Source organism: Magnolia sinica, chromosome 7, assembly GCF_029962835.1.
Source record: "Magnolia sinica isolate HGM2019 chromosome 7, MsV1, whole genome shotgun sequence".
NCBI lineage: Eukaryota > Viridiplantae > Streptophyta > Magnoliopsida > Magnoliales > Magnoliaceae > Magnolia > Magnolia sinica.
Window position 1 is genome coordinate 12682284 of NC_080579.1, and position 11109 is coordinate 12693392.

The 11109-nt window shown below is 37.2% G+C and overlaps 3 long non-coding RNA genes across 3 annotated transcripts; all 3 read right to left on the reverse strand.

Moving 5' to 3' along the window:
* Positions 1–209: 209 nt before the first annotated feature.
* LOC131251974 (uncharacterized) lies at positions 210–3310 on the reverse strand. Its single transcript, XR_009174075.1, has 6 exons — positions 3215–3310; positions 2709–2836; positions 2417–2492; positions 2141–2267; positions 1880–2021; positions 210–368 (listed from the first exon to the last, which is right to left on the reverse strand). It is a non-coding gene; the product is annotated as an uncharacterized LOC131251974 (long non-coding RNA).
* An 841-nt stretch (positions 3311–4151) lies between these two features.
* LOC131251975 (uncharacterized) lies at positions 4152–5280 on the reverse strand. The gene is made up of 2 exons (XR_009174076.1): positions 5190–5280; positions 4152–4796 (listed from the first exon to the last, which is right to left on the reverse strand). It is a non-coding gene; the product is annotated as an uncharacterized LOC131251975 (long non-coding RNA).
* Positions 5281–5620: 340 nt separating this feature from the next.
* Positions 5621–8101, reverse strand: LOC131251976 (uncharacterized). Its single transcript, XR_009174077.1, has 3 exons — positions 7806–8101; positions 7320–7403; positions 5621–5735 (listed from the first exon to the last, which is right to left on the reverse strand). It is a non-coding gene; the product is annotated as an uncharacterized LOC131251976 (long non-coding RNA).
* Between the last annotated feature and the right edge of the window lie 3008 nt (positions 8102–11109).

Below are 11109 nucleotides of genomic sequence, written 5' to 3' on the forward strand. Positions count from 1 at the left end.
CATGGCATCCACCATTAAAAACAGTATGAGAAATTAGACCCATTAAAAACAGTTTTTAGAGATCCTTGTGCTAATAAAGTTCCCTGTCAAACAAGAAAAGACCATCCACAAGAAAATGTATAAATTGAAGAGACGTGTCTTTCGTATGCTATCAAATGAAACTAATATAAAAAATAAACGAAATTTGCTTGAAGATTTTGAGACAGAAATTAGAATTTTTTTCTGCTGCAGCAAGACAGGTCACATAAGAGTGTTGGCAGAGTGTATTGGTGCATGTCCCATTAGACAAATGATAGGAAAATATATTTTGGAGCTTTGGGGACCTCAAACTTCCTCAGCTTCTCAATCGGCCATTCTTTTCTTTTAGCCTGAGATAGGAACATAAAGGAAAGTTTGGTGGGGATTAGTACTCAATTAAAGGAAAGTTTAGTGGAGAAGATGATTCAAAGAAATGTGTTAAACAATAATACTTATCAAAAAAATGAAAATAAGAAATTGCATATGTAAGTAATAAAGAAGTCAAAGTAAAAGAAGTTGCAAATGTAAGAATATCACAGAACTTAAACTGTAAGCTTCAGATGACAAGTTAACCAAAATGAAATGTGCTAAACAATTAGAAAAAAAAACATCTTTATATGAGCCGCATACAGGATTGTTGGGTGCACAGAAATGGACAAGCATCAACACAGTAAAATTTAAAGAAGTGAAGTCCCCTGTTACATAGGAAAAACCAGAAATGAGCAGATCCAATCACAGCAGCTTTATCAGTGGTATTGAATCAGCCCTGCCATGATGTATATATTATATATCAACATCTTCCATCATTTTTTCAGATCATTTTAGAGCATGATCCAAAAAAATGAAGCAGATCCAAATATCTCGTTCACCAATCCAAAAAAATGAAGCAGATCCAAATATCTGGTGAACCATATTGGAGGAACAGTAGTTGTTGAATCTCAACTGCTACAAAATTTTTGTGGGCTACAAAAGTTTTTGATGAAGCTGATATTTGTTTTTCCCTTCATCCAGGTCCTTGTGTCCTGATCAACAGGTTTAATGGCAAATAAACTCACAGCGGGTATTACATTGAGCCCTACGAAATTTTTAATGGTGGGAATTCAATCAGCACTGTGGCCCACTTGAGATTTGGATGTACTTTTTTTTTTCCCTCAAAAGGAGCAGAAATATGGATGGATAGCTTGGATATACAATACATGCATCAACGTGGGCTCCACAGCAGGACCACGCTGCGTTGGGTGAGACCCGGGCACACCTAATCCGGAAATGTTTTAACCAACCACAATGTATGTTGGGCAGTCAATCACCCTTGTTTCCTATAGTATGGTCCACCCAAGTGTATAAAAAATATACATTACGGTATGCTTATAGAACATCGACCACTAACCAGTACCATCAATGCAATCCAAATCTATCTTGATGTTTATATGGCATCCAAACAGTGTATAAGGTCATTCCCACTGTGATGAAGTGAAAATACTAAAAAATTATGAAACTTTTTAGCCACATGAATGTTTCAAACAGTGGTCATTGAATCCCTACTGTTTCCTCCCTTGCGGCCCACTTGAGTTTTGGATTCACCTCATTTTTAGTCTCATAACCTAAAATGATCTCTCAAAACGGACACACCATATGAATTTATCATAAACATCATGGTAGGCCCCACTTAGCATCCCAGCGACGGTCAGTTATATAAAAAATTATAAATAGGTGCAGGAAAGCAGATGGATGCAGCATAAGATAACCACCACCAAAAAAAAAGGAAAAAAAAGATTGACAATGGAATGCATTCCTATTCTTGGAATGGCAGATTGACATTAAAATGAAAAAGAAAAAAGAAAGAAAAATAAACCATTCTTACCTTTTATACAAAGATTGTTGATAACTGCCAAATTCTGGGAAAACAGATTACTAGTGAAAACTGAAAGCATCCATTGCTACCTTACAAGATCTCGGCTTTCCAACACCCATAGCTCAGATTTAGCTTGGTGTGGCATCTTGTGCTGTTAAAGACGAGCAGTACAGCTCAAATTACAAATCTGAACTAAGATTGGAAAAGAAAATAGCACTAAAAAATGAATGGTCTGATAATTGGAAATTGCAAGGGAAAATAGAAACTAACTGCTCAGAATAAATCCCTGGAGAAGGCTCTGGGCTCTCTCAGCCTGCTCGGAACTACCGGATATTTGGACCACCTTTTCATTTAGCTCAGGTCTATCTTCCATGAGGCTGACAGTAGCCCCTGACATCTATTTACATTAAATATCAATACCATAACTTCAGCGACCAGGTTACAAAATCAAGCAGGAAAATATCCGGACTCCATCCATTCTTAAGGATTCTAATATTTCAACTCTGTAATTGTTAAACTAAAATAATTTAATATAAAAAAATTTACTCTGCATGCAATGTTACGTCACTGATCTGAGCAAGCTTGCTTCCTGATCTCATGATGAGGCTGGGAATAGTATGCTCTGGTGATAAATAGTGGAAATAGCACAGAAGAAGAAGAAGCCTTCAAGTTAGTTCATCCATCAAACACATGGAAACAACAACTAGCATTTGTAGTCTACGGGCTAATTGGCATATGTAAAAACTTAATCAATTCAGCATTTCAACTACAAAAAAAATAATAATAATAATAAATAAATAAAATAAAATAAAAATAAAAATCAGCAAATATCCAATACCATTATAAAAGAACCTTCAAAATCAACTAGTACACACGCAAGGAGCAATGAATCTGATATCCGGTTGTCATCGGAGCAATGAATCTGAAAATCAAACCATTGTGCTAGCAGATGAATCCCATCAACATCTGGAATTTACACAGTAAAAAATATTGGTGATACATGCATTAATCAAACTGTGTTCTGTTCAAAAACCTGACCATTAGCAATTAATCTCCAACAACAAAAGGGTTCTTATATTTTTATTGAATTATAACTAGAGATGGCGATTGAAGCTATTAGCTAGGCAGGAAAGCCTCTACTTCCGACACATGCAGTAAAACTCTCCTGTCCATGGACAAAGTGATCGTCAGAGTGATTCTTGGTTGAAGCATTTCTTCAAACATGTAGGAGGCCATGGACAGCGGTAGATATGGCTGCCACTGCCATGGTTGCTACCCAATTTCTGGCCCTTAAAAGAGCAAATGAGAGAGAGAGAGAGAGAGAGAGAGAGAGAGAGAGAGTACCTTTCACTTCGTGTGTTCTGATTTCTTCTATTCTCTTCAGCTATTGGAGGGAGATCGATCAATGGCTGCTTCGAAGAGAACATACCATAATGTTTATGAATACCTCTCTGTCTCTCTCTTGAAGCAAAAAAGAAGAAGAAAAAAAATCTTTTATGTTTTTTCAATCCATCTTCCATTTTCTTCTTAACAAGAAAATCCATATCTACTAATATTCCCATTTTTCTATTTTTCAAAAGAATGAGTTCGGACTCCGAAAGCGTCAGCTCCAGCACTCGTACCTTCAACCCAAACCCTAACCAAGGACTCCAAAATTACCAAGTACCCCAAGTCCAAGTCCGTCGGCTTTGCCCAGTTTTTTGGTAGTGGTCATTCACTTGTCCTTTTTCTGTTGGATTTGGATTGTGTTTGAGGGAATTTGGGGCCCCTTCAATGGTGTATCCACCAGATTAATGATGTGGATCACCAAACATGCATAAGGTGTATTCAGCGGCATGTGGGGAAGATGATAAGCATTTCCCATTTGTCATCTTATTTTTTCACTCCTATTAGACAATTCCATCCAAATGATAATATTGTGGCCATTAAAGTGATGGTAGTGATGACAACAAATCAAGCAAATAATCTACAAATAATATTAACAATAAGTTGTCCATTTTGAAGTACAAATTGACCCAAATAACATGCCTACCATTTTCAAAGAAATAAGAGGTCATTTTAATCCAATGAATACATACTGGAGACTGCCGTTTGCACATTGAAAACATTTTTAAAATTTTAAAAGAATAAGAACAGTGACATGTTCTTCATGTAGAAAAATCCAATAAATGAATGCCAAACCATCTCACAGTACTTATGATAGCAGAGATAATAACCAACAGGTAAATATATCAACAATCCATGCATTCATAACTATATGTTTTAGTGCTTGTTTATATCATGACCAAATTCAACTGCCTCAATGCTTTCGGGGGTACTAAAAAAAATCCAAGTAGGAATTTATCCATAACCCACCTTTGTCAATAGCACCATACATGTTCTAAAGTAAAATGCCCAAACTAGCCAGCCCATACCTGAGTACTGAAGACCCAACACAACTCTCTGGACACCAAAACCCACCAACCTACAGTGTCTTTGATATTAGCACCAACTTCCAGCTTCTGAAGTTAATTTCTGCATGTTCCAGCCTTTCGCTTCCCAGATTGCACCCAACAGACATGATGAAACCAGGGAGAGAGAGAGAGAGAGAGAGAGAGAGAGGCATACCCACCTGCTAAGAACCAAGGTGCTAATTGGCTCTTGGACAAGGGGAGCTACTGCTGCAGCTGTTGTCGTTGTTGGTGCTTCTTCCTCTTGCAGGCCTACACAACAAAGCCAAAAAGGAGTAAAAACTACAGAAAACCAAAGGAAGCAGGTGTTATTTGGGGCATAGAAAAAACGCTAGTGTTCCATCAACAACAACAACAACAAAAAACATTTGGTCTGAGCAAATGAACTGAACATATGAGACTTGCCTTTGGATGATAAAATGACCCATATGATGGGCCACATGGCTTATGGGTGATCCCCCACAAAAAGCACATGACTACAATCAAATAAATGTAAACATCAGATCGGGCCCCATTACTTATTAACCATCAGTTGTAATTGCACATTCATTAGGTAGCGAAGATCGTTTGACAGGAGAGAGATTCATGACGTAATGTGTGCACCACACCAAAAGCTACAGTTACCAAAATTTGGCCCCACACATACCATTACTGGATTAAACCAAAAACATCTCCGTTGATCAAGCACCATGTTTCTTTTGGTTCTTAAGAAGTGATTTTTCATGAAGCCTTTAGAGAATCCAAGGCAATGAGAACCCAAAGGCACAACAATTTCAAAATTTTACAAAAGATTGTGTGGTTCAAGTTGGATAGGATAGGTTGATAATTCATATGTTTGCAAAGAAACCAAATGAAGAACAACAAACTACCTTCTTGGGCTACGGCTTCTAGAAATCTTCTGTACTCCCTGTGGCACAAAAATTGAGTTAGAACATCACCCTTTTCAAGAACATAGGGGTGAGATCCAATCATCCAAAAGATTGTGTGGTTCAAAGTTGGATAGGATAGGTGGATAATTCAGATGTTTGCAAAGAAACCAAATGAAGAACAACAGACTACATTCTCGGGCTACGGCTTCTAAAAATCTTCCGTACTCCCTGTGGCACAAAAATTGAGTTAGAACATCACCCTTTTCAAGAACATAGGGGTGAGATCCAATCATCCATCAGGCTGGTACGACCATGCAATTTTTGAGGAATGGAGAGAAGAAAAATGCATTTTTTGAGGAATGGAGTCGAACATCTTCCATACTGAAGAAGAAGAAGAAGAAGAAGAAGAAGAATAAGAATTATTACTAGTTCTCAATTTGGTTTAAATGTCTTCATAGGTGATCTGTTGAGTAGCAGTGATGTGAAGGCAATGAGTATGCCTCTCACCTCTGAAACCAATGCTTTGCGACTCCAAACAAAGGCACCCTGTAAAGCAGCACAACAAAAGTAAATAGTTGTTATTAAAACCAGCACTGAATATAAGGCAGGCATGCTGCAGGTAATGGACAATGTAGTTACATGAGTAAAAGATAAATGACTTCATACACATACATGACATGCAACATCTCTGACAAAATCAGAGATAGAGTAACAATCATTCAATGGAAATAAAGATTCTCCCCTTGCAGATGCCTACCTTTATTTATTCCCATTTCTCACATTGTTTATACTTTTGTATAACTACTACAGAAAATACCGTAAACAAAGATGTTTCTTGCTTTCATTTGTCAGTTAACTACAATCAAGCCATTTAAATGTCTTGAACTGAAAGAACATGCAGAGGGTCAACAGTCTTTTTTTACAAGTCAGACGAGTCTTAGTCAGTCACTGTGATCCTTGAGTGTTGGTCCTAGAAATATGGTTCTTTCCCCAGCCTCAATTGCAGCTACTAACAAAAGGAAAGGAACAACAAAATAGCACATTGACTCATGTTCTTCTAGAACACTAGTAAAATATCAAATCTCTTCCTTACCATGTCCACAAGCACTCATGCATTGAATGCATGAAAAGCTCATTAGTTCTAGACCATATCATTCTTAAAAAGGGTCTAGCCAAAGTTACCTGCCACTTGTCCAAATGCCTAATTAGGAGCAAATCTCTATAGTGAAGGCATGAAAAACTGAATTTGATGAGAAACTTTTTACACCCAAATCGAGTCATCTCATTGTAACTAACTTCAGGTCTTCCAAGATGCATTCCAGCTTGTAATATCAATTGATGAATGCAAGTACATGTAACTCAAATACTACGAACTACATAATTGGCCTACATAGGGTTGAAAGATCTTCTGATTACTGGACACTTACAATCCTAAGATAACTTATTCTATGCTTGCCTCTCCAACTTCCTGCTACTTCTGGTAACCAGGGAATTCTATGCTTCAATATTAAGCTTTAAATACATAGGAAAACCACACAAGTTAACACTGCGAGATACATGCTTTTAACAAGTAAAGGTGCATTTCTCATCATATCACCATCATCATCAGACTTCAGAGCTTTGCCATAGTTATTTCAAGTCAGCTTTCTTGTGATTCCACGTCCTAGTTATCTAAGGAAAACCGTGGAAAGGAAAAGGTTTCCTTTTCTTGAAGTGGAAAAGGAAATGGCCCTTCATAGAGAAATTTGAGGAAATATGAGGAAAAGTAAATCAATTTCCTCAGTCCTCTGTCTTTTGCAAACAAGGGAAACCTTCACGTCTGAGGAAATTAATTTCATTTCTTTGGTTACATTTTTATCTCCACCAATCCAAATAGGCCACAATAACCTCCAACCCAATCAGAGGCTGCCCCTGCAATCAGATGGAAGATTTTTAATTTTGTTTAACTTATATTGTGATTCCGCAGGGGAAAAAAACAGATTAATCATGTGAGGTACACATGGACATTTTTATAGGTATGAAAATAGACTGATAGATGAATCTGGCTGCTGAAAACAGATGAGCAGAAAAGAAAGTGGGAAGATGATGGTTTTGAAAGCTAACACAACTAATACAGAGAAGTATACGTACTGCCCCATGTGCAGCATGCTGCTGACAAAAATCCGAAGTCACAACCCAAACTTTTGGGCACCCATCTTCCTTCAAAGCTACAACCTGAGTGCATGTATGGAACAGATAGCAACCAACCAATAATCAGAAAAATGGGAAAAGAAACCACACAGAATCAAAAATACATCTTACAAATTTTAACTAATTCAGTTCCCATTGAGGGCTTGGAAAGAAAAGAATATAGGTGTATTTACTATTGATAGAGTACAAAACTGTGTATGTGCAGAGCTCCATACCAAAAAAAAAAAAAAAACAGAACAAAACCAGAAACCAGACCACCCACAAGACGCAGATCAGATTTTTCCACCGTGTATGACATGTATGCAATTTCTAAGTGCCTGCGTATCATCCATCACACTCTGCAAGATATTTCAGACATGATGAAACCAGGAGAGAGAGAGAGAGAGAGAGAGAGAGAGAGAGAGAGAGAGAGAGAGAGTAGCATACTACTGCGGCTGTTGGAGAAGGGGAGCTACTGCTGCGGCTGTTGCTGGTGCTTCTTCTCTTACAGGCCTTCTCGGACTTTGGCGTGTTCCAGCAAGGAGGGCAACGACCGAGAGATCCGCGTCTTCAACAAGCAATGGAAATGGAAGCCATATCAAGAGAGGCCGGAGTGGAAAAGGGAGATCGAGAGACGTTGGAGAGAGAGAGAGACTTTCGGGATTTGGGGATGGGTGCGCGATATGGGGATGGGGCGAGGGAAGAAGGGTTTGGGAGAGAAATGGCGCGAGCGATTTGGGAAAGTGGGGGCAAATGCCGCTCGATATCCCAAATCCTCTTCCAAATCAGATAACTTTTCAAATCCGAAATAGTGTACATTTATCATTGTTTATAACAAAAAGATCTGTTAACAGTCGTACATGCAAGAGGGACCAATTTATGGACGGTTAAGATTTTATTATATAAGAAAATTATAAATATTAAACACCTAAAACTAGATAGATTATTTGAATGGTCTGGATAACTCTACATCATTGCCACTATTTTCATGAACAAGTCACCACTATTTAACATCTTGTACAAAACTCACAAGCTTTTACAAAAGAAAAAAAATGGTAAACCTATCTTTGGAAAGGGGAGGGCTCTATGGGCCCCACCATGATGTATATATTTCATCCACGCTGTCCCTCCATTTCCCAAGATCATTCTGGGGTGGGGTCGATCCCCAAATATGAGCCCTAAATAAGTCTCGGTTGAACTACAAAATGAGAAACATCTAGACGGTTGGACGTTCACCATTCAAAACTGAACCATGGTCACGGATTAGTGACCTTCGCCGACGGATTTTAGCCATTGGCGAATCCGACGGATTTTAATCGTAGCTAAAGCCACCCCAAGTCTGTCGGCTTTGCCCCTTTTTTTGATAGTGAACTTATTTAAGCTATTTTTCCATTACAAGGGCCATGGTGAAACTAGCACTAGGACTGCAATACACTAGCAAGTTGATGTAGGTGTAGAAGGTATATATTTTGAAGTGGGATAAATATGTCAGCTTCTATGAGTAGCCACCATGGATATTTTTCTTTTTCTTGTGCATGTCAAGTCTATATATGCAAAGGTCATAGAAATCATGAATTCATGATTGATTGATTTTCCTTAATGCATTTAGGAATTATCTAGTAGAATCTTTCCGAGAAGCAAATTCTATTTTCATTTTTGTTCTTAGAAACTTGTTGAGTTAGACTCATCATGATGCCTAGTAATTATTAAAGAAAATCTTAATTTATCGTTATCTTTTATTTTTTTATTACTATTTATGTTCTACTTATATAGCTTCCACATATTTCTATTTGTCCCAATGTGTTTATGCACCCTGTATAATTAATATTTGTATAATAATGTTTTTAATTGAAAGTCATATTAAATAAAAAGATACATGTCTAAATAATTCAACTTGGAAGGAGCTATATTTTCACTACAAATGTGGATTTCTCCTGTGATTTCAAGTTATGATTTTGGGCGTTTTATGTTCATTATTATTCTATTAAAGAAGGCCATGGAAAGTTGTGGAAATGTCATTTTCTAGGAAATAGGAAAACATGCAATAGTGGAAACGTCATTTCCTCAATTTACATTTCTGCAAATCCAAACAGGCCCTAGAATTAGCCGCTGCTCTTCCAAATGTTGAAATCAACAAAAACGAGAAGTCCAATAATTCAGCTTGTGGTGGCCCTTGGATCTGCATCAAAATTATCTTGGTACTCTCATGTCCTTTGACATTTGAGTTACACATGTTTACCATTTCCTTTATTGGTACTCTCATGTCCTTTGATAATTCCTATCTTCTGTGTTTGTTTTGTGTTTTTGTTTTTAACCTGTTGAGAAGGGTATTTGCAGGCTATTAGTTCACTGGCTTGTGCCAGAACAAGTTGGATGAATGTTGACATTGATAAAATCGTGTACGAGACATGTGGAAAGCAACTCAGTTTTACTTTGTTGGCGTCTTGGACACAGTCTGAAGGTCAAATTCCAATGTCTTAAATTGCTTTAATCCTATTTGCTACCTCTAAAGTTCTATTGCTTTAATCCCATCTTCCAATTTGGGAACATGTATCCACTCTTCTAATTCTTAGTTTCTTTAATAGAAGCTCCTAAACAGGATCACTTTGTTTCCCTATTATTTGAAGATGCACTTGTTTGTTCCTTAATTACTGTTTTTGTTTTCTCCACTACAATGTAGGACCATTTTATGAATGGATAGGAGCAGGAGTAACAATGGAACCCTTGTCAGTGTCAAAATAGCAGGATTCAACAATGAAACCCTTGACTTGTCATCTAGTAGATGGATCTACAAGGTAACCACAGAGATTGTGTACATCCATTTAGTTTTTGTTACTATAAATAGTTCCCATATGTTATTACTCGAGGTCATATACAATTCATGAGGATTATTCTACTCTTCTATTAGGCGGAAGCTCTTGATTTGGAGAAAATTGTGCTTTAAACAGTAGCAGAAGTTGCATAGGACTGGAGAATAGATGATATAAGTGGGCTCTTGGGTTATTGTAATTTTAAAGCCAACATGCTTAATAGAAAAGAACTTTTGAGTGGTGATGAGAAGGTATGTGAAATGTCTTCTACCATGCTATTTTTGATTTTGCCTGTTTGGCTATATCAGGCTATGTGGTTGCATGGAAAGTTGTATTGCTATAAAAATTTGTAGCATGGAAAATGGACATTCATGTGCATTTGTAGTCTGAAAACATTAAATAGACCGTTAACAATTTTATTGATATTGTGCTAATTATTTTGTCTTGATGACTGTTAAATGGGTGAAACACGTATGCACATGTTTAATCATTGATTGATTATGATATTATTAAACAATCGTGTGAATTATTTTTTGAATGACTATTAGGTGTAAGATTAAAAAAAAAATACAAACAAATCTGACAATTCTTTTTATAAAAATTCATAGATATTTTAGCAACGGACCAAATCCGGCGCTAATTTCTGAACAAGTTAACAAACGACGGATGAGGTCCGTCACTTTCCTCATATTAGCAACGGACCTTATCCGTCGCTAATATTTTAAATGACGAATAATACAGGTGCTATTTCAGCGACGGATATTTATGATAGGCCTTATCCATCGCAGATTAAACGATGGATTTTATTCGTTGGATAGAAAAAACAACTTAGTAAACAGCAACGGACCAAGCGACGAACGAAATCCGTCGTTTATTTGTTTTACGACGGATTTGGTCCGTCACAAATCCGTAATTTAGGCAGTCTCCGCTACATTTTATAG